Raw genomic sequence first — 21,781 nt, 5'->3', positions numbered from 1 at the left:
AAAAAAAGCCCACACAGTGAAATGAGCAAAGACTTGAACAGGAACTTGAAGAACGTGGCATACATTCTTTCAGTAATAGGTACAAACAAGGATATGGGGCAAAAGGAATTCCCAAACCCGGCTCCCAGGAATCTTAACTAGAGCTTGGGGGAAAAAATGGCTAACAGTGTGTGTGTGTGTGTGTGTGTGTGTGTGTGTGTGTGGTGGTGGTGGCCTTTACAGAGCCGCCCCATAACCCAGATAGCCCAGGACTGCATACAGAAGAGCAGCATAGAGCTGAGCTCGAGGGCTCTCCTACCTCACAAGACCCTTGGCTCTCCGGAACCCATAGCCTGATGCCAGGCAGAAACATGGAGGCCAGCACAGGAGCAGACATGGAGAGAATGAGGGCCTAGCCACACAGTCTCAAGTAATGAGCGCTTTGGATAAGTAACCTTTCCTTGGATTCACCCTGATCTCTATGTTGTGCTGAGTAATCTTTTCCCTGAGGCAGTGAACGTGGAATGTGCTAGCCGCCTTGGTTGGGGGAAGGGTGCCTTGAGTTGGATGGAAAGGCTTCAGTGTCATTCCAAAATATCCCACTCTAAAGATGCCTTTCCTATAAACCAAAACACAAATAGCGAACAACAAAAAACATTTCTACCCAATAAACCCCCAGCTAATGCCCTATCCTTGTCTTTCTCTTCACAGCTAAGAATCTTAATGAGAAAAAGGGTTTGCTTTCATTGATAACCTTCATCCTGTTCATTCTTCATGTACCCTTTGTAATTTGACTTCTATCCCCAAACCCATTCCCATTCAAACGGTGTCTCCTGAGGTCACTGGTTGTCTCTTCCCTTGTTTTCCCCAAGTTCACCTATTGTTTTTATCCAACACCTCCGATTCTTCCTTCTGAGCTCCCTTTAGGTCCATCCCCATCCCTCTTTTCCCTGTAGGTCCTTTTCTGGAAAATCTCATCCCTATCCAAGTCTGGGGCTCAACCTGGAAAAATTGTTAAGAGCCTGTAACAACTCTTAGGTCAAAGGGGAAATTTTAGGACAATGACATCAAAAACTTCTGGAAAGTAACCATAATGGAAATGAGATAGGAAAATGGAAATGACATTAGAATCCATGAGGTACAACCAAATAAGAGCCCATGAATGCCTAGATCAAGGAAAACAAAAGCATAAGAAAATGGATAGAATATATGACTCAAAAAGCTGGAGGAAAAGTGCAAAATGAGAGAAAGCAGAAGGGAGGGCTTGGTGAAGATAAAGCATGATGGGGCTGGAAAAGGGAAATGGTAGGAACTAATGAATAAAATGAAGGGCTGGTTCTTTGTAAAAGGTTAACATAAGAAAAGTCCCTGGCAGTTTTTTGTTTGTTTGTTTGTTTTGAGAAAGCACAAAAAGGCACAAATGTCTGGGCTGAAATAACAATCGAAATGGGAAATTTAAAGATATCATGAGAGTCATTTGTACAACTCTATGCAAGCAAATCTGAAAATCTAGCTGTAAAGGGCAACTTTCTAGTAGAATATCATTTGTTGGAACTTGTATACCTGGTTTGGACACACTTAACTATTGTTAAGCTGGCAGTACTCCCCAAATCGATCAACTGATTCAATATAATCCCTATCAGAATCCCAGCTGCCTTTCACGTTTTTTTTCAGTAATCAACAAGCTGGTCCTAAAGTTTATATGGAATTGCCTCCCAAAAATAAATAAACATTAAAAAATAAAATAAAAAAAATAGGGGCACCTGGGTGGCTCAATCGGTTGAGCGTACGACTTCAGCTCAAGTCATGATCTTGCGGTTCGTGAGTTCAAGCCCCGCGTCAGGCTCTGTGCTGACAGCTCACAGCCTGGAGTCTGCTTCAGATTCTGTCTCTCTCTCTCTCTCTCTCTCTCTCTCTCTTTCTCTCTCTCTCCCTAACCCACTCACATTCTGTCTCTGTCTCTCTCAAAAATAAATAAACATTAAAAAAATTTTTTTAAGTTTATATGGAATTGCAAGGGACTTAGAATAGCCACAGATAATCTCAAAAAAGAAGAACAAAATTGAACTCACCCTTCCCAATTTCAAAATTTACACAAAGCTACAGTAATCAAGACCTGTGATACTGACATAATGGCGTGAGGCTACACATGTACATCAGTGGAATGGAGTTGAGGATTGGGGAATGAATCTTTACATTTATAGTCAATTGATCTTCTGCAAAGTTGGCAAGTCAATCCAATGGAGAAAGAATAGTCTTTGCAACAAATGGTGCTGGGACAACTGGATATTTCCATGCAAATAAGTGAAGTTTGGACCCTTGCCACGTACCATATATAAGAAATAACTCAAAGTAGATAAGAGACCTACACTGAGGACCTGAAACTGTAAAACTCTAGAAGAAAACATAGGTGTTAAGTCTTTGTGACCCAGGATGGGGCGGTGGCTTCTTAGATATGACACACAAAGCAAAGCAACAGAAGGAGGAAGATAAGTACATTGGACTAAATCAAAATTAGAAACTTTAGCGCTTCAATGGACACCATAATGAAAACAAAAAGTCTGCCACGGAAGGGGAGAAAATATGTGCAAATCATGTATCAGCATCCAGAATGTGCACAGAACTCTTACAACTCAATAATAAAAATACAAATAACCCAATGAAAAAGTGGGTAAAGGATTCGAATACACATTTCTCCAAAGAACATATTTAATGGCCAATACGCACGTGAAAATATGCCACACATCATTCGTTGTTAAGGGGGAATACAAATCAAAACCGTAAAGAAATACTACTTCAGATCCACTAGGATGGCTATAATTCCCCTTCATGTAAAATAACGAATGTCAGTGAGGATGTGGAGAAATTAGAACCCCCATACTCTGCTGGTGGGAATGTGAAATGGTGCAGCCACGTCAGGGAACTTTTGTCGTTCCCCAAGAAGGTAAACACAGTTACCGTAGGACCCAGGCATTTCATCCCTAGGCATATGCCCAAGAGAAATGAAAAAACACGTTCACAGAAAAGCTTGCACATGAATGTTAACAGCAGCATTACTCCTAATAGCCAAAAAGGAGGAACTCAGCTGTCCATCAAGCGATGAATGGATAAACAAAACGTGGTGGGTCCACACAATGGAATATTCTTCACCCACAACAAGGAATGAAGTACCGATACATGTGACAATGTGGGTTTCCCCGGGAGACATTACGCCAAGTGAAAGACAACTTGGGTAGTAGATAGTGATCACGAGGAGGTGAGGGGAGAGGGAATGAGAAGGGACCGCTGGCAGGTATGGGATCCTCTCTGGGAAATGGTCTAGGATTAGATAGTGGTAATGGCTGCTTACCATTGTGAATTTACTAAAAGCCACTTTCCAAAAAGTTAATGGACAAAAAAAAGTGAAGCAAAACAAATTAACAAAAAATGGCACCCAGTAAAGGTAAAAAATCTAAACATACCAATTTCTGTAGAATCAATAGGCAAGTTTTCAAAGCGCTCTCTCACCAAAAGGCTTCAATCCACATGCTTTCACGGGAGAATTCCATCCAACCTGAAAAACACTTTTGTACCAATGGTACTTAATTTCTTCCAGAAAATAAGAAAAGAAGGAAAACTTCCAAATTCTTTTTCTAAAGTAAGTATAATACTGATAGCAAAAACTTAATGAAGAATTCCTAGAGAACAATCTTACTTATGAATATCTATACAAAGAGTATAAGGGAAATGCTAAGCAATGAAATGCACATTAAGGCAAAATGGGATTTATTCCAGGAGTGAAAGAATAGTGTTATGTTCGGAAGTGTATTCATACATTTCATTATTTTTTAAAGTTTATTTATTTTGAGAGAGAGAGAGAGAGAGAGAGGCAGGCACGGGAGGGGCAGAGAGAAAGGGAGAGAGAGAGAATCCCAAATAGGTTCTGCACCGTCAGCGCAGAGCCTGATGCGGGGCTTGAACTCATGAACCATGAGATCGTGACCCGAGCTGAAACCAAGAGACAGACGCTTAACCGACTGAGCCACCCAGGCACCCCTACATTTAATGATATTAATACGTCTGAGAGGAAATATCACAGGATCATCTCTATAGACACATAAGAGGCATTGGGCAGAATTCTGCATGCTCATAATTTTAAAGATTCAATATGTAGGAGTTCCGCAGAGAAACAGAACAGGACATGTCTGTATCATCTATACCTAACGTCTATATCTGTATATCTATATTTGTATGTAGAGCGGGGTGGGGGCAGGGAGGAGATTCATTACAGGTATTGGCTCATGTAATTACGGAGACCAGGAAGTCCTGTGACTATTGTATGTAAGTTGGAGAGTCAGGAAGGTCAGTGATGTGATTCAGTCTGAGTCCAAAGGCCAAGCAGCAAGAGCACCAGTGTCCAAGGGCAGGAGAGAGGGATATCTCAGTTCAAGGAAATACAGCAAATAGGCCCTTTTTCTGCCTTTCTGCCTTCTCTTCCTACTCAGGCCCCCGACAGATTAGATGATGTCCGCCTACATTGGTGAGGGCAATCTTCTGTACTCAGTCTACCATTCAAATGCTAATCTCTTGGAGACAACCTTACAGACACAACCCAGAAATAATATTTTGCCAGCTATATGGGCATCCCTTAAGCCCAATCAGGTTGACACCTAAAATCACACTCAGTAAAGTCGATCCGGAAATCCGTGTATCATAACACGAAATCTGTGTATCTCAGCCTAAAATCCAGTTTCTTTCTTAACGAGGGAGCACAATCAACATTTCTGTTAAGTCAGGAACAAAAACAAGAATATCCATATCTGCCATTATTATTTAACATTAGAGGCTTTAGCCAGCGCAATTAGGCAAGTTGTAATGGAAACATAAATATTGGGCGCGAAATGGTAGAAGGTGGGAAAGATAGAAGAGAGAAGAACTGTCTCTATTTGAGTCTATCTTTCCCTCACCTATTGGGGAAGTCACCCGTATCATAAATGAACTCTCTGTGAATATTTCTGGATTTTCTGTTCTATTTCATTGTCTGTTATGCCACACTCCATTCATTGTAAAGGACCTGTAATGTTTTACTATCAAATAAAGCTAAACTTTATTATGAAATATCTAGAAATTATGAACTATCTAGAAAACCCAAGAGAACCAGTGGAAAAACTACTATGGGAAAAAAAAAACCTCCAATAAAGCAGTAGGAAATCAAACCAATACACAAAACTCCAGAGCCTTCAACTATACAACGACCAGTTAGGTAATACCATGGAAGATAAGACCCATCTACAAGAGCAACAAAAAAGCTAAAGTTTAGAGACATAACAAAAAAAATTAGAAATGCTACCTTTGGAAAACCTGAAAGATCTAAAAATAGACTTGAACAAATGGAAAGACGTACCATGTGTTTTGGATAGGAAGACTTGCACTCCTAAAGGTGAGTTCAACTTACAAATTCAACACAGCCACAGTTGAAATACCAATAGAACTTTTCTGGAGCTATGCAAGTGAATTTCATGTTCACATGGAAAACAAATAAGCAAGAGTAGCCAAGAAATTGCTGATAAAGAAGAGAATGGAGGTGAGTTTAGCTTTATTTGATAGTAAAACATTACAAGTCTTTTACAACGAGTGGAGTGTGGCATAACAGACAATGAAATAGAACAGGAAATCCGGAAATATTCATACAGAGAGTTCATTTATGATACGGGTGACTTCTCCAATAGGTGGGGAAAAGGTAGACTCAACAACTATATAATAACCATTCGAAACAGTATGAAATTAGATCTGTACTTCAAGTTGTATACCAAGATAAAGTCTATATGCAACAAAAATCCAAGCATAAAATGGAAGATCTTTTTAAGTGTTAAAAAAATGTATAGGTGAATTCCTTTATGAACTTGGAATTCTAAAGTGAAAAGATTGACATGCTCAGCCACAGCAGAAAAAAATTTCAAGAAAAAAAAATTTTAAAAATCAAGAGATAAACGACCGAGAAAATGTTACGTTGCAAATGGCTAATATCTCCGAGGTATAAAAGTGGTACCTCTTTAACAACATCTGATTTTTAAAAGAAATCTCCAGTTTTTAACCACAGAGAAAAAGGCATGTTATTATTTTAAAATAACTTTTCCAGGATCCGACACACAATCCTTGCACTTAGTTGTCTAGTGTCTTCAGTCCTCCAACCTGTGACAGTTTCCCCGCCTTTCTTGTTACTTTTGAAAAGTCCTGCTCAGTGATTTTGTAGAATGCTCCTCAGTTTGGGCTTGTCAGACGCTTTCTCCCCCCCGCACAGATCGAGGTAATGCATTTTTCGGCAGGAATACCAGGGAGTGATTTTGTATTCTTCTCAGAGCATCACGGCAGCGGGTACTTGATGTGGCCGTGTCATTGCTGGTGATGCTCACCTTGTTCGCTTGCTTGAGGAAGTGTCTGCTAGGTTTACCACCGTGAAGTTATTATTTTTCCCTTTGGAACTCATAAATATCTTGGGGGAGAGACTTCAAAATATCCCTTCTCTTCAAACTTTGACCACTAATTTTCACATTCATTGATTGATCTGACGTGTAACAAATGATTACCATCACATTTGCCGAATGGTGTCTCAGTGTTATTTTTTAAAAAGGAAACTCCAGGACAGTGAGCTTTTTGTCTGTTTTGTTTGGACGGCGAGCAACCATTTGGTCAGTGTTCATCTTGGGATCATTTAGATCTTTCACAGCAGTGGCAGATGTTTTAGTTAATTAATCTAGTAAAGGTTTATTAAGCCCTTGTTACAACCAAAACATCTATGAGAGATATGCAAAAGGCGCTGTGGTTCTGTTCCACTTCCGGGTCTTTTTCTCTACCACTATTTTTCACCTCAAATCGCATTAGCCACCGTGATTGGTTCTAAGAAAATGTTATTGTGCAGACTCCTGAGAGACAGAATCTCAGGAATCAGAGAATGGAACCAGCTTCCAATTTTGCTCCATACTAGTTACGTTCCTGGAAGGTGAGTACTTATTTTTAAAATGGGGATTATAATATGGATTGAGGGGTGCCCGGATGGCTCAGTCGGTTGGGCGTCCAGCTCTTGATCTGCTCAGGTCCCGATCTCATGGTTCATGGATTTGAGCCCCGTGTTGGGCTCTGCACTGATAGCGTGGAGCCTGCTTGGGATTCTCCCATCTCTCTCTGTTCTTCCCCCACCGACATGAGCATGCTCTCTCAAATAAGTAAACTTAAAAAAAAAATCCCATAATATAGATTGGTGGGAGAATTAGATGAATGAATAAATATGAAAGTTCTCTTTGATTGAAAGGTATTTTTCAAACTGTAAAGTGTTCTACAAATTCATGTACTATTTAACAGATATATACTGAGTCCTTGTTATGCGTGAGATCCTTCGAGGTATTGGGATGTAGCAGGGAGGGGCCTCTGCCCACACGGAGCTTACATTTTAGAGGAAGAGACAGAATATATAAGTAACAAGATTTCAGTAAAAAGTGCTATAAATATAGTACATAAAACAGGGTGATGTTACGAAATGCTCTAGGGAAGGTAAAAGAGGGTGATGTGTTAGCAAATGAGGGGTTAGTGAGGTGGGGTGAAACGGAAACAGTGTAGATCTCTGTCAGGGAAAATTTCTCTGGAGGTCATTTTCGAGTTAAGATCTTTAAGATTCGAGGGGCTTCTGGGTGGCTCTCGGTTGAGCATCCGACTTTGTCTCATGTCGTGATCTCACTGTTCATGAGTTTGAGCCCCACATCCGGCTTGCTGCTGTCAGTGCAGAGCCTGCTTCTGATCCTCTGTCCCCCTCTCTCTCTGCTCCTCCCCTACTGTCTTCCTCTGTCTCTCTCAAAAATAAAAATAAACATTAAAAAAAGGATATTTAAGATTCGAAGGAGCCAGCCATGTGAAAAACTGGGGGAGGGCAAATTAAAAGGTCCTCCGAAGGGGCAGGGGTCTAGTGTGTTAGAGAAAAACAGAGGACGGTGTGGCTGTGAGGCAGGCAGCTGGAGACCAGGGTGTGAGACCTGTCAGGGGGTGGCCAGGCCCCAATTATGCTGAGCCCTCACAGGCATTATCAGTGCAGTGGGAAGCTCCTGGGGAATTTAAGCAGGAGAACTGCGTGGTATAATTTTCATCTTTATTTATTTATTAAAAATTTTTAATGTTTATTTTTGAGAGAGAGAGAGAGAGAGAGAGAGAGGCAGAGCATGAGTGGAGGAGGGGCAGAGAGAGAGGAGACACAGAATCCGAAGCAGGCTCTGGGCTCTGAAATGTCGGCACAGAGCCCGATGCGGGGCTCGAACTCATGAACGGTGAGATCGTGACCTGAGCCAGAGTCGGACGCTTAACCGACTCAGCCACCCAGGTGCCCCCAGTTTTCATTTTTAAAAGATTGTTCTGGTTGCTGAGAGAGTGGATGGAGGTGGCTGGTGAGAGCAGAGGCGGTGGCTAGATGAGGGCGACGGCCGTGGTCCCGGCAAGAGATGGCGGCCAGAAAAGGGTGGTTGGAGCGTAATAGTCGTTATCGTTATTGTCAGGGGCCCAGATGAGTCCCCCCAGCCAGAAGTCACATCCTCGATGCCCAGCATCTCAGAATGTAACCTTATTTGGAGATAATCACCTCTCTAAAGAGGTGACGGAGATAAAATGAGTGCATGAGGGCAGGCCCAAATCTGACCGAGTCAGAAGAAGAAATTTGGGCCCACCGAGACACGAGGGATGCAAGCACGCAAGAAGACAGTGTGAGGACACGGGGAGAAGGTGGCCGTCCACAAGCCGGGGAGAGAGGCCTCAGAAGAAACCCGCCGTGCTGCCGTCTTGATCCTGGGCTTCCTGCCTCTAGAGCTGTGAGCAAATAAAACACCTGGGGGGTGCTTAAGCCCCCCAGGCGTGGTGTTCTGTTATGGCCACCCCAGCCGGCTAATGCACTGAGGATAATAATGACAGAGGTGGTGATCCTTGTCTATCTGGTTCATGACAGTAACCACAGCACCCACGGTAAAAACAGAGGTGCCGTTGAGTCATTTATTATCTAGAGCGTCCAATATTTGCTAGAGGTTTTTTTCTGTGATACACAGGGGACCCCGAGTCCTTCACTTGGGGGCTGGAACCTCTAGCACATAGGACTATACGAGAAATAATACTTTAACCGGTTAGAGCCCAGAGGTTTTTGGAAAGCACATTTTAGCAGTGGGAAAACGATCCTCACTTGACTAGAGGGGCCTCTGGAAAAGTAAGCCTTTTTTTTTTTTTTTTTTTTTTTAATAGAGCAGTTGTGCTGAATAAGGAGGTTTAGCCATTATTTCGGTTTCATTTCACGGCTTTGCAAAAGAAGATCAATCTGTGAAAGACGCCCAGTGCGAGGGCAGGGTCTTCCTTCTACCGGCTGTTCTACCGAGAACAGTCCCTGGCACACAGTCGTGTTTGGCAAATATTTACGAAGTAAATGGAAATCATTTTCGAATCCCGCTCTGTTCCTTCTTAGAAATTTTTGAATCGCTTTCCGCATTCTCTTATACGTGGCCGAGTATCCGCTATTCCGTACAGGAGGTAAAATATTTTCCTTATCTTTTGTCCCTTAGCATTGTGTCAATTGTCCCGAACGGGGTCTTCACTTTGAACGATTTTGACCTTAGCCTGCCCTTACGCGGAAGACTCGCCAAGGGCCTAGCTCCGTGGCACTGGCTCCACCTTGTGTCAGGAACGTGGTACTGCACCCACTGGACGCCTGCCAGGACCAGCCAGGCCATGGTCACACAGGCTGTGTATAACCTAAACGGTGCCACTTTTGGGCAACGTTCCTGTGACTCGTATGTTCTGAAACGATTTTGTCCCCACGTCTACGCATTATATATAGTGCAAGTACAGAAACAAATTCGTAGTATTTAACCATAAAGGCTTCTGGAGTTGGTTCCTACTTCTTATCGACACACAGCAATGTCTCCTCTGCCAAAGCGGATGAAATGGCCCTGCAGATTTTTAAAGACTTTATGTGAATGTTGATTTTCATTTTCTTGGAAAATGCTGCCAAAAGTCAGGGGTCCTCGATTAAGAAAAGGAAAACCCCACGAAATTGATTTAAAAGAAAGAAAAACATTTTCCAAAGGAAAAACAGATTTTTTTTTTTTTTTTTTTTTACAATAAACATACCGAATTTCTGTTTCAGAAACACGGTCGAACACTCAGTGAGGGGGCCCTCGTTCGTTCAGAGGATGAACCTGTCTAGAAACATCGGGTCCAGTGCTGACTCACAGAGATGATGGTTAGGTTTCCAGGAACCCTGCAAGGGCTGCTACACACTCATTTTGGAACAAGTCAATTACACAAACTTACAAGGAAATTATATTGAAAAAAACAAAGGTGCTCCCTGGGGCGGCACTGACACCCAGTTTGGAAAGGCGCAGAGATTAGCACGGCCCCTGCGTGAGGGCGTCACCCAGACTCGTCAAGCCCTGTGTACTTTTCCAGGCTGTTCTTATAAAATGCGAAAATGAAGGTGCTTATTAACAACGAAAAGGTAATAAAGACTCAAAAGTGGCCACTTCCTAATTGCAGTACCATCACATTTGACTCTTACTTACGCTTTTTTTTTTTTTTTCCGATTTCAAGTTAGTTAGCATACGGTGTAGTATTGGTTTCAGGAGTAGAACCCAGTGATTGATCGCTCACATACAACACCCAGTGCTCATCCCAACAAGTGCCCTCCTTAAGGCCCATCCCCCCACCCACCTCCCCTCCAGCATCTCCCAGTTTGTTCTCTGTGTTTAGGAGTCTCAGATGGTTTGCCTCCCTGTCTGTTTTTATCTTATTTTTTCCTGCCCTTGCCCTATGTTCATCTGTTGTGTTTCTTAAATTCCACATGTGAGTGAAATCCTATGATATCTTTCTTTCTCTGATTGACTTATTTCGCCCAGCATAATGCACTCTAGTTCCATCCACGTTGTTGCAAATCTGTCTCGTGTACGTGTGCTGGGGTGCCGTGCGGTGATGTGCTGGGGACACCGGGAACATCTCTTCCCACCTCCTGCCCCCGGTGACTTCACTCTGGCAGCTCAAAATTGGCCCAGATGGCTGTGTTGACACCGTGGAAATGCAGATGCTTCCAGTCAGGGCTTTTCCCTCTTGAGGAACCAGTTGAAAACAGCACACTCCCCATTGTACGCAGATGCGTTTGCGCCGTTTCTCTGGACTCTCTTCTAAAAGCCTGACAAAAAGACTTTGGAAGAGATTATTAAAATTCAAAAATGATTTTAGGGGCGCCTGGGTGGCTCAGTCGGTTAAGCGTCCGACTCCAGCTCAGGTCACGATCTCGCGGTCAGTGAGTTTGAGCCCCGCGTCGGGCTCTGGGCTGATGGCTCAGAGCCTGGAGCCTGCTTCCGATTCTCTGTCTCCCTCTCTCTCTGCCCCTCCCCATTCATGCTCTGTCTCTATCTGTCTCAAAAATAAATAAAGGTTAAAAAAAATTAAAGAAAAAACAAAAAAAAAAACGATTTTAGTTTTATTTTACTACATTGACTTCAGTAAGTTCCTAAATAGTTGCTTTAAAAGGTACTTTAATAACTGTAAAAGACTTTAATGATCGACTAATGTTACGAGTAGTCTTAAAAGATACTTTAAAATAATTCTCAATCATTTCGCTTGATTCACAGTCCCGGTTCGTGCAAGTAAAGTGGGTTGATCAGCCTTAATGTTGTATGTAACTGTACCACTTTATTTCACAGTTTTGCTCAACTTTCCAGTTGTCTGGTATCTTTGTCATTTCTTCTTTCTGAACTTCTGTCTTTCATTTTCGCCATTAAGCTTGGGAATTTCTGTTCCTTGTCTCCAAAAGCTATAATCTCATCTCCTTCAGTGTTTTCTTGCTCTTTCTTTTTCGGTTCTCCTCCTTTCTAGACCTCTGTCTCTTTCTCAGAAATTCATGGCCTGATGTTTCTCTGGCCTCTGCTCTTTTTTGCCCTTCTCTCTTTTTTTCCCCCGTTTTTCTTCACTCACCTTTAGGAGTCTCTCTGCTCCTGAGGCTGAACTGTGAGTTACATGGTTTCCTCCTTGATGGCCAGGACCCCAGCCTCCTCCCGGGCATCTGGGGTTCTGGAAGCCCACCTGACTGCTTTGGCTGCAATCCCGTGTTATTGGCAGCAGAATCGTTAAGTAAGAGGAGCTCTCGGGATCGTCCTGTCTTCTGTGCCTCTGGCCTTGTATTCCGGGACGAGTTAGAACAAGAGGCATCTTTGCCTCTCTATTTCCTGCTCCTCTCCTCCCCACCTCTCCCCTCCCCTCTCCTCTCAGGGAACGCGGGAGGCCTCTTGGAATAAATTCACCTAATGCATTGTCATTTGAAGAAAGAACACATCGGAGGAGAAAGGGTTAGTAGTACTTAAACACCCTCTGCCTTCCCCCTGCTGATCCAGGCTTGAGGGGCGCCCGTGCAGGGAGCTGCCTTCTTGGGCCAGAGTGGATCTGACTGTGGCTGGCAGGTGCTGTCCCATCTGTAGCGAGCCTGAGCCCTGTGCTCGGTGAAGAGTCCGGCAGAGAAACTGCTCTGGTCCTGTGCCCACAAGGAGCAGTTCACGGTGCTGCCTTCCTCACTGGGGGGCTCCGTCTTCTTCAGGTACTTTTACCTGCAAGGAACAGTAGACCGATAGCCAGCCTCTTGGCAACTTGTACTTCGTGAAACACAATGTCTTAGATCTATCCAGTGCTGCCAAGTTTTTGATTTGATTTTGATTTTGATTTGATTTGATTTTTTTAATATGAAATTTATTGTCAAATTGGTTTCCATACAACACCCAGTGCTCATCCCAACAGGTGCCCTCCTCAATACCCATCACCCACCCTCCCCTCCCTCCCACCCCCATCAACCCTCAGCTTGTTCTCAGTTGTTTTTTTTTTCAATATATGAAGTTTATTGTCAAATTGGTTTCCATACAACACCCAGTGCTCATCCCAAAAGGTGTCCTCCTCACTACCCATCACCCACCCTCCCCTCCCTCCCACCCCCCATCAACCCTCAATTTGTTCTCAGTTTTTAAGAGTGTCTTATGGTTTGGTTCCCTCCCTCTCTAACCTCTTTTTTTTTTCCCTTCCCCTCCCCCATGGGTTTCTGTTAAGTTTCTCAGGATCCACATAAGAGTGAAAACATACGGTATCTGTCTTTCTCTGTAGGACTTATTTCACTTAGCATAACACTCTCCAGTTCCATCCACGTTGCTACAAAAGGCCATATTTCATTCTTTCTCATCGCCACATAGTATTCCATTGTGTATATAAACCACAATTTCTTTACCCATTCATCAGCTGATGGACATTTAGGCTCTTTCCATACTTTGGCTGTTGTTGAAAGTGCTGCTATAAACATTGGGGTACAAGTGCCCCCTATGCATCGGTACTCCTATATCCCTTGGGTAAATTCCTAGCAGTGCTATTGCTGGGTCATAGGGTAGATCTATTTTTAATTTTTTGAGGAACCTCCACACTGTTTTCCAGAGTGGTTGCACCAGCTTGCATTCCCACCAGCAGTGCAAGAGGGTTCCCGTTTCTCCACATCCTCGCCAGCATCTGTAGTCTCCTGATTTGTTCATTTTAGCCACCCTGACTGGTGTGAGGTGGTATCTGAGTGTGGTTTTGATTTGTATTTCCCTGATGAGGAGCGACGTTGAGCATCTTTTCATGTGCCTGTTGGCCATCTGGATGTCTTCTTTAGAGAAGTGTCTGTTCATGTTTTCTGCCCATTTCTTCACTGGATTGTTTTTCGGGTGTGGAGTTTGATGAGTTCTTTATAGATTTTGGATACTAGCCCTTTGTCTGATATGTCATTTGCAAATATCTTTTCCCATTCCATTGGTTGCCTTTTAGTTTTGTTGCTTGTTTCCTTTGCAGTGCAGAAGCTTTTTATCTTCATGAGGTCCCAATAGTTCATTTTTGCTTTTAATTCCCTTGCCTTTGGAGATGTGTCATGTAAGAAATTGCTGCAGCTGAGGTCAGAGAGGTTTTTCCCTGCTTTCTCCTCTAGGGTTTTGATGGTTTCCTGTCTCACATTGAGGTCCTTTATCCATTTTGAGTTTATTTTTGTGAACGGCATAAGAAAGTGGTCTAGTTTCATCCTTCTGCATGTTGCTGTCCAGTTCTCCCAGCACCATTTGTTAACGAGACTGTCTTTTTTCTATTGGATATTCTTTCCTGCTTTGTCAGAGATTAGATGGCCATACTTTTGTGGGTCCAATTCTGGAGTCTCTATTCTATTCCATTGGTCTATGTGTCTGTTTTTGTGCCAATACCATGCTGTCTTGATGATGACAGCTTTGTAGTAGAGGCTAAAGTCTGGGATTGTGATACCTCCCGCTTTGGTTTTCTTCTTCAATATTATTACTTTGGGGTCTTTTGTGGTTCCATAGGAATTTTAGGATTGCTTGTTCTAGCTTCGAGAAGAATGCTGGTGCAATTGATTGGGATTGCGTTGAATGTGTAGATAGCTTTGGGTAGTATTGACATTTTAACAAGATCTATTCTTCCAATCAATGAGCATGGAATGTTTTGCCATTTCTTTGTATCTTCTTCAATTTCCTTCATAAGCTTTCTATGGTTTTCAGCATACAGATCTGTTACATCTTTGGTTAGATTTATTCCTAGGTATTTTATGCTTCCTGGTGCAATTGTGAATGGGATCAGTTTCTTTATTTGTCTTTCTGTTGCTTCATTATGAGTGTATAAGAATGCAACTGATTTCTGTACATTGATTTTGTATCCTGAGACTTCGCTAAATTCATGTATCAGTTCTAGTAGACTTTTGGTGGAGTCTATCGGGTTTTCCATTTTATTTTTTTTATTTTTTTTTTATTTTTATTTTTTTTTTTATTTTTTTATTTTTAAAAAAAAATTTTTTTTTTCAACGTTTTTTTATTTATTTTTGGGACAGAGAGAGACAGAGCATGAACGGGGGAGGGGCAGAGAGAGAGGGAGACACAGAATCGGAAACAGGCTCCAGGCTCCGAGCCGTCAGCACAGAGCCTGACGCGGGGCTCGAACTCACGGACCGCGAGATCATGACCTGGCTGAAGTCGGACGCTTAACCGACTGCGCCACCCAGGCGCCCCGGGTTTTCCATTTTAAAGTAATCTGTACACCCAGCATGGGGCTTGAACTCAACCCTGAGATCACGAGTCACATGCTCTATGAAGTGAGCCAGGCAGGTGCCCCCAGGTTTTTTTTTAAATGCTTAAGTACTGAGTTAAGAATATTGTAACTGATTTTGTTGTGAAATTGAAGAATGTTGTCACTAATGTGTTTTCTTGTAAACTAAGACATCGTTAGTGATCAACTTTTTAAAAAATTATTTATTTATTTTGAGAGAGAGAGAGAGGAAAGAACGCAAGCAGGGGAAGAGCAGAAAGAGAGACAATCCCAAGCAGGCTCTGCGCTGTCAGCACAGAACCTGACATGGGGCTTGATCTCATGAACGTGAGATCGTGACCTGAGCCAAGATCAAGAGTTAGACGCTTAACCGACTGAGCCGCCCAGGCGTCCCAATAATCAACTTCTTAAGCCAAACGATAAATATAGTATAACACAAAAAAGTAAATTGTTTTGCAGATAGTTTATATGAGGCAGGATTTCTGTTGTTATTTCTTACTACTTTGGTTTTCCTGCCTGAGAATGAAAGGTCCTTATCTTGTGTTTCCTTTTTAAGTTTACTTTTTACTAATCTCCATGCCCGACGTGGGGCTCGAACTCACGACCCAAGATCAAGAGTGGAATGCTCCGACTGAGCCAGCCAGGCACCCACTTCTTGTTATTATTTTCTTTCACGAACACTTTTTATTTAAAAAACTTAACACGTCTAGACAAATAGTAAGAGTGGCGCATGGAAGGAATTCTTGTGTACGGTCCCCTAGATGCACCAATTATTAACATTCTGGCGCATTTGCTTTTGCCTGTGTTCCCTCTCTTTCATGATGTACACACACACTACATTTACACGATCTACGTATTTATACGTTTTATTATTTTATTTTGCTGGACTATTTGAGAGTGAGCTGTAGACGCTGTGACCTTTCCCCTGAAATCCTCCAGTGTGTATCTTCTAAGAGCAAGAATATTCACTTACATAAGCCACCGGTGTGTGTGTGCGTGTGTGTGTGTGTGTGTGTGTGTGTGTGTGTGTAAGTATAATCTTAGAATCAGAGCCCCTGGGGAGAAAACTTTCAGAGGTCACTGGCTCATTCCCCCGCTTCTTGCAGGTAAATTCCTACCGTACAAAATTGCTATTTTCCAGGAGTGATAGACCCTGGTTCCCAAGGGACCAGGCCTGTGATGTGCATGTGCGAGGGACACAGTCTGGGGCACTCCTGAAGACACGGATGTTATGAACCAACAGTGCGCTGAGCAAAACCTTATCTGAGGGCCAACTCTGTCCCTTGGGTCGTCTGTTTGGCGCCCTGGATCTGTCTTCAAGGTTCCCGTGGGATGGAACCTCCACTCTTCTTTGGAGGCGCCTTGTCACAGTCCCCAGGTTCCCTCCGTCTCGTGACATACTGGATCAGGTTTATGAGAGGTGGCCGTGTGCAGGGCTGAGGCGTGTGGATTCCAGCCTGTGTGTGTCGGGATCCCAGCCACTACTTCCCAGGGTGCTGGGGAAGTTACCCAATCTTTCTGTGGCCTGGTTTTGGTGGGTCGTCCTCGCAGGGCTGCCGTGGGGAGGAAGCGGGTAAGAGGATTTAGAGCAGTTGACAACAGAGCCCGGCCCCGCTGGTGAAACCCTGTGCGCGGTTACCACTCCCCTTGCAGCCTGCAGGTGGTGGAGGGGAGGGAGTGGGCTGCGGGGTCTCCTTCTCCGAGTCCCAGAGGAGGTGACGGCTCCCAGCCGGAAGGCCGGTCAGTCTCCTGTGTCGCTGTCCTGCCCCCTGGTTGGGCCCGCAGCCCCGGCCCCCTGCTCTGGGGGGGTGGGGGGGCGGCTAGAATGCGCAGCTATTTGTGGCCCTGGTAAGTTATTGAACATCTCGGGATCATCTCCTGGTCTGTGAAATGGAGAGGACAAGGCGCACACCCCATGGGACTGTCGCGGGGGGGTCAAGGCGTCCGTGGGGACCGCGGGACCGGCGGCTGCACTGAATTCAGCTTCTGGCCAGAAGCTGCGCGTGCCTCTCCAGAGCGGCCGCCTTAACCCTGTGTTCCCCTTGCCTGCCACTCCGGTCCCCCACTGCTGCCGCCCTGCACGGGCTTTCTGTCCCTCTCTCCCTGCAGGTGCCGGTGCTGTGATGACCGGTGGGCCTCTCTCCGGCCAGATCTGAGCGGCGGGCCTCTCTCCTGTCCAGATCCGAGCGGCGGGCCTCTCTCCTGTCCCCGATTGAGCCGTGGGCCTTTCTCTGTCCAGATCCAAGTGGCAGGCTTCTCTCTGCCCAGATCCGAGTGGTGGGTTTCTTCTCTTAGGTCCCTGTAACACTTTGAACAGTGAGGTCATCCTGCAACCAGGGGTCCAGGCAGGGGGCAGTTGAGGGACCGTGGGAGGAAGAGAGGGGTGGAGAGGCTAAGACAGGACAGACTGAGCATGTGGCCAAGAGCTAGGCCGGCAGGTCCACAGTGAATGGTGGGTGGTGTCCTGACAGCTACAAGATGAGTGATTCATTCATTGTAAGGTTTATTTATATATTTTAAAAGAGACAGAGAGAGAGAGTGTGCGGGAGAGCAAGGGAGAAGCAGAGGGAGGGAGGGAGGGAGAGAGAATCCCAAGCAGTCTCCACGCTGTCAGTGCAGAACCCGACGCGGGGCTCTAGCTCACAAACCGTGAGATCGCGACCTGAGCCGAAAACAGAGTCAGATGCTTAACCCACTGAGCCACCCAGGCGCCCCCAAGATGAGCGACTTAGAACAAGGGCTGTGCTAGCAAAGGAAGCGGAGGGAGAGTAGTTGGAGGCGGTAAGGCACCTGTTAGAAGTGTCTTAAGAGAGGGAAGTTACGTGAATATCTCAGGGCAAAAGAGGAAGCCACTAGTAAAGGGCTGAATGAAGATGTTGAGCGGGAGGCAAGTGTGTCCAGAAAAAGAGCCGAGACCGACGGGGTTAAGACTACGCACACCGAGATGAGCACTGAATAATGTGTATACTTGCTGGGGGGAAAAAAAGGAGCCCAGCCTGGAACTCAGGAAAATGGAGAGGGGTGAGCTTTATTAAGGAAGGGCACTTTGAGTTCCTCGGAGGCTGAGAGGGAGAGGAGGGGAGGCTTGTACACACTTGGAAGGTGGTATAGGGGCCAGGCCTGTAGTGGGGGTGCCCACCATCGGATGTGTGTCCCTCCCGAATTCATATGATGGAGCCTTGCCCCCCCCCCCCTCTCCACGTGATGGTGTTTGGAGGTGGTGGGCCTTTGGGAAGTGATTAAGTCTAGATGAGGTCACGGGGGTGGAGTCCCCGCGATGGATTGGGGCCCTTGAAAGAAGAGGGAGACCCAGAGCTCGCTCGCTGTCGGCCATGGGAGGATACGGAGAAAGGCGGTCATCCACAAGCCGGAAGCAGGGTTCTCACCAGGCCCGGAGTCTGACAGAGCCTTGGACTCTGCCACCTTCAGAGCCGTGAGCTGCCTCTACCCAGGCTGCGGCGCGTAGCTGTGCGGCCTGGGCTGGCCGAGCGGGCAGTCGGCGGGTCAGCAGTGCCCGGTTCGCATGGGGGGGGACGCAGGTGACAGGCCTGTGGGGTCTTCCGCTGAGATTGGGCGTACCTGTGGTTTTGAGCGTGAGGCTGGAGATGATTCAGAATAGCTGTTCGGGGGGCAGTTTGCTAGGGAAGCAGCAGGAAGCGAAAGCAAGGGGGTTAGGCAGCATGCGGGACGCTGGATGTTGGACGGCGTGAATCTGCAGCAGCCCGTGATCTTTGTGTTAGGTCTTTTCTTCCCGCAGTGCTTTGCAGGAGTAGAGGAAGGAAACCGGGGAGTTGCTCAGGGTTAGGGATTAATAGAGCAGGCAGGATGGAAGGTTCAGGGGCCCAGAATCCAGGACAGGAAACGGCAGGTCTGACTGGTTGACGGCAGCAAAGGAGCACGAATGCTCGGTGAATTCGCCGCTGCCCACAGCTCGCGGGCCAGTTTGTAGGGCTTCGGGGTGAGTTCTTGAGTTGTATTGTTCTTCAGGCCGCTGTGGACTCATCGGCCCGAGAAGCTTTGCCCTTCCTTTCCCCTTAGCGGAGTCAGGCTCCGTGCTTCAGGGCCGGAGAAAAGTAGCGCCTGCATGGCTGGAGGGCATCAGACGAGCTGTTTTCCGTGGGCAAAGTGGGTCGTCCTGGCTGGATTCACTCAGAGGAGGAGACATGGTGATCGGTTCTTCAAAGGGGAGCCAGAGGGGTAGAGAAGACCTTTCCAGGCGGGAAGGAAGGACCTGCCCTTCTGACACGGAGCCTGCGGGTGGCAGGCCCCGGGCCAGCCGTGTGCCCCCTGAGTGCTCCCACCTCCCCAGGAGCACCCCCTCGCGAGCCCTGGTCTCTCCAGCCCTCTCCGCGCTGGCCCCTGCCCATCCGCGTTCGTGAGTGCCCACCTCCCTCTGGTCTTACGTTTCTTACAGAATCTTCCTTGGCCCCACGCCTCTGCCCCCCTCCCCAGACACCACTTCCTCCCCTTCGCTCCCCGGACCCATCCTCCTGGACCCCGTGCAGTCTGATTTCGACGGCGCCTTCCCTCCTCAAATATCACAACTGATCTTCCTTCCCTCAACCCATGCTCTCCGCAGCATGGGACACTGAGATGAGGCTCGCTTTCCCCACGTCTTTCCTCAGCTCCCTGGACGCGGCCCTGTGTGGAGTTCGCGCCTCCCCTCTGGCTCCTCTCCTCCGTGGCTAACGCGGGCCTCTTCCTCGTACCGCTGGGTCAGCGCGGGCCCTCTAGAGAGTCCCTCCTGGACCCCTGGCTGGTGTCTTCCTGCCAGCACACTCCCGTCAGAGCCCACGGCTTCGCTGCCAGAGCTGTGTCTCCGGCCCACACCTTCCTCCCGCTCAGGCCCTCCTGTGCGTCGTGTCTGGGGCTGGACGCCGCCCGGCCCGCCACCTAATAGCCCTTCCTGTGTCTTGGGGGCTGGCAGCGACCAAGGGCTCGTTGCAACCTGGTTCAGGGGCACCTGGGGGGGCTCACTCGGTTAAGCGTCTGACTCTTGATTTTGGCTCAGGTCATGGTCTCACGGTTCGTGAGTTCGAGCCCCGCTCGGGCTCTCTGCAGACAGACTCAAAAAATAAATTAAAAAATTAAAAAACAAACAAACAAACACCTGGTTAACGTTTCTCAGAGAGGCACGAGGGAGAACAATTACCTTGCTGACACGGCGCAAGGTGATTCTCTCTCTCTTTCTGTGTACCTCTCAACATCTGACTCGTGATGACGGCTCTTCCTAGCCGTTTCCAGAAATAGGGAGTATTGGACTGATAATTTAAAATGTTCTAGTAGCCACAAGGAAACAAAAGGCAAAAGAGAAACAGGTGAAATTAATTTTAGTAATTGTTAGTCAACCCAATATGTCTAAAATATTGTCATTTCAACATGTGTCAATTTAAAAGTGATCGATGAGATATTTTACATTTTTCTGTGTGTGTGCTCAGTTTTTGAAATCTGTATTTTACACTTACAGCCTGTTTTTGTTTGGGCTAGCCACCTGCGCAGTGCTCAGTAGCCAGACGGACGAAAGGGCCGCTGTCCTACACGCCTGCCCGCAGGCGGTTCCAGGTCCCCTCTCCACCCCCTACCCCCACCTCTGCCTCTGGTGTAGGGTAACCAGCTTTTCTTCAGGTCCCTCTGATTCTGGAGTTTCTTCAGTTTTCTTTTCTTTTCTTTCTTTTTAATGTTTTATTTATTTATGTATTTTTAATTTTTTTTTTAATGTTTATTTCAGAGACAGAGCATAAGTGGGGGAAGGGCAGAGAGAGAGGGAGACAGAATCTGAAGTAGGCTTCAGGCTCTGAGCTGTCAGCACAGAGCCCGACACGGGGCTCGAACTCACAAACCACGAGATCATGACCTGAGCTGAAGTCAGATGCTCAACCAACTGAGCCACCCAGGCGCCCCTGGAGTTTCGGTTTCCTGATGCACATAGCAAAAGGCCCGGAAGGTTATGGAAGGGCTAAATCTGTGAATACTTACCAAATCATGTTTTTGTCCCTGCCTCTCTTTGGTCTAATGTATACAGCAGCCAGTCTGATGTTACAACGATATGTTTACTAGTTCGGTGTTAGCCAGATTCACGGCACATCTTTAGGGACTTCTCGAAAGTATAGTCTTGTAAAATGCTTCAGTTTCTATGCACACCATCGTGTTCAGATCCTGCCTTCACGAGGGACCTGGGCAGGAGAAGCAATGCAGAAGTGTACAGACTGAGGTACTCCGGTGGGTGTGAAACGTAGTCCACAGGAAGACGTGGCGTGTATAGTGGGCCGTGTTTGTTACAAAGGAAAATCAGTAAATGAAAATTAAGAATCCCGTCTTCCACAGTTAAAGACTTTTGATTTTCCCTCGCTGCTCATCCTGCAGCCTCTGTAAGTGAAGAAGCCTAACATTCTAATTTAAACTGTTTTCTCAGGGGTGCCAGGGTGGCTCAGTCAGTTGAGCGTCCGACTTCAGCTCAGGACATGATCTCACGGTCTGTGAGTTCGAGCCCCACATCAGGCTCTGTGCTGACAGCTCAGAGCCTGGAACCTGTTTCAGATTCTGGGTTTCCTTCTCTCTCTGCCCCTCCCCTGCTCATGCTCTGTCTCTCTCCATCTCAAAAATAAATAAAAACATTTAAAAAACATTTTTAAATGTTTTCACAGGGCTCCTGGGGGACTCAGTCGGTTAAACATCCAACTCGTGGTTTTGGCTCAGG

General features: G+C 46.0%; 1 protein-coding gene and 1 long non-coding RNA gene across 4 annotated transcripts in view; one reads left to right on the top strand and one right to left on the bottom strand.

Annotated features, from left to right (window-relative positions):
• The window catches only part of EFCAB2 (EF-hand calcium binding domain 2), a 130,555-nt gene that overhangs the window by 80,910 nt on the left and 27,864 nt on the right, over nt 1-21,781 (top strand). The gene's annotated exons all lie outside the window — the stretch shown is intronic.
• LOC122211477 overlaps nt 1-21,781 on the bottom strand; it is a 38,108-nt gene that overhangs the window by 2,770 nt on the left and 13,557 nt on the right. The window contains exons 3-5 of one of the 2 annotated variants that reach the window (XR_006198693.1): nt 21,061-21,257; nt 20,237-20,363; nt 15,817-16,637 (exon numbers count right to left, since the gene is read on the bottom strand). This is a non-coding gene — a long non-coding RNA (uncharacterized LOC122211477). Of the gene's footprint in view, nt 1-15,816; nt 16,638-20,236; nt 20,364-21,060; nt 21,258-21,781 lie in introns of those variants that run through there. The other variant, XR_006198694.1, reaches the window with a different exon arrangement.

The sequence above is a fragment of the Panthera leo genome, chromosome F3 (assembly GCF_018350215.1).
Source record: "Panthera leo isolate Ple1 chromosome F3, P.leo_Ple1_pat1.1, whole genome shotgun sequence".
Taxonomy (NCBI): Eukaryota; Metazoa; Chordata; class Mammalia; order Carnivora; family Felidae; genus Panthera; species Panthera leo.
This window is presented reverse-complemented; position numbering and strand designations above follow the sequence as displayed.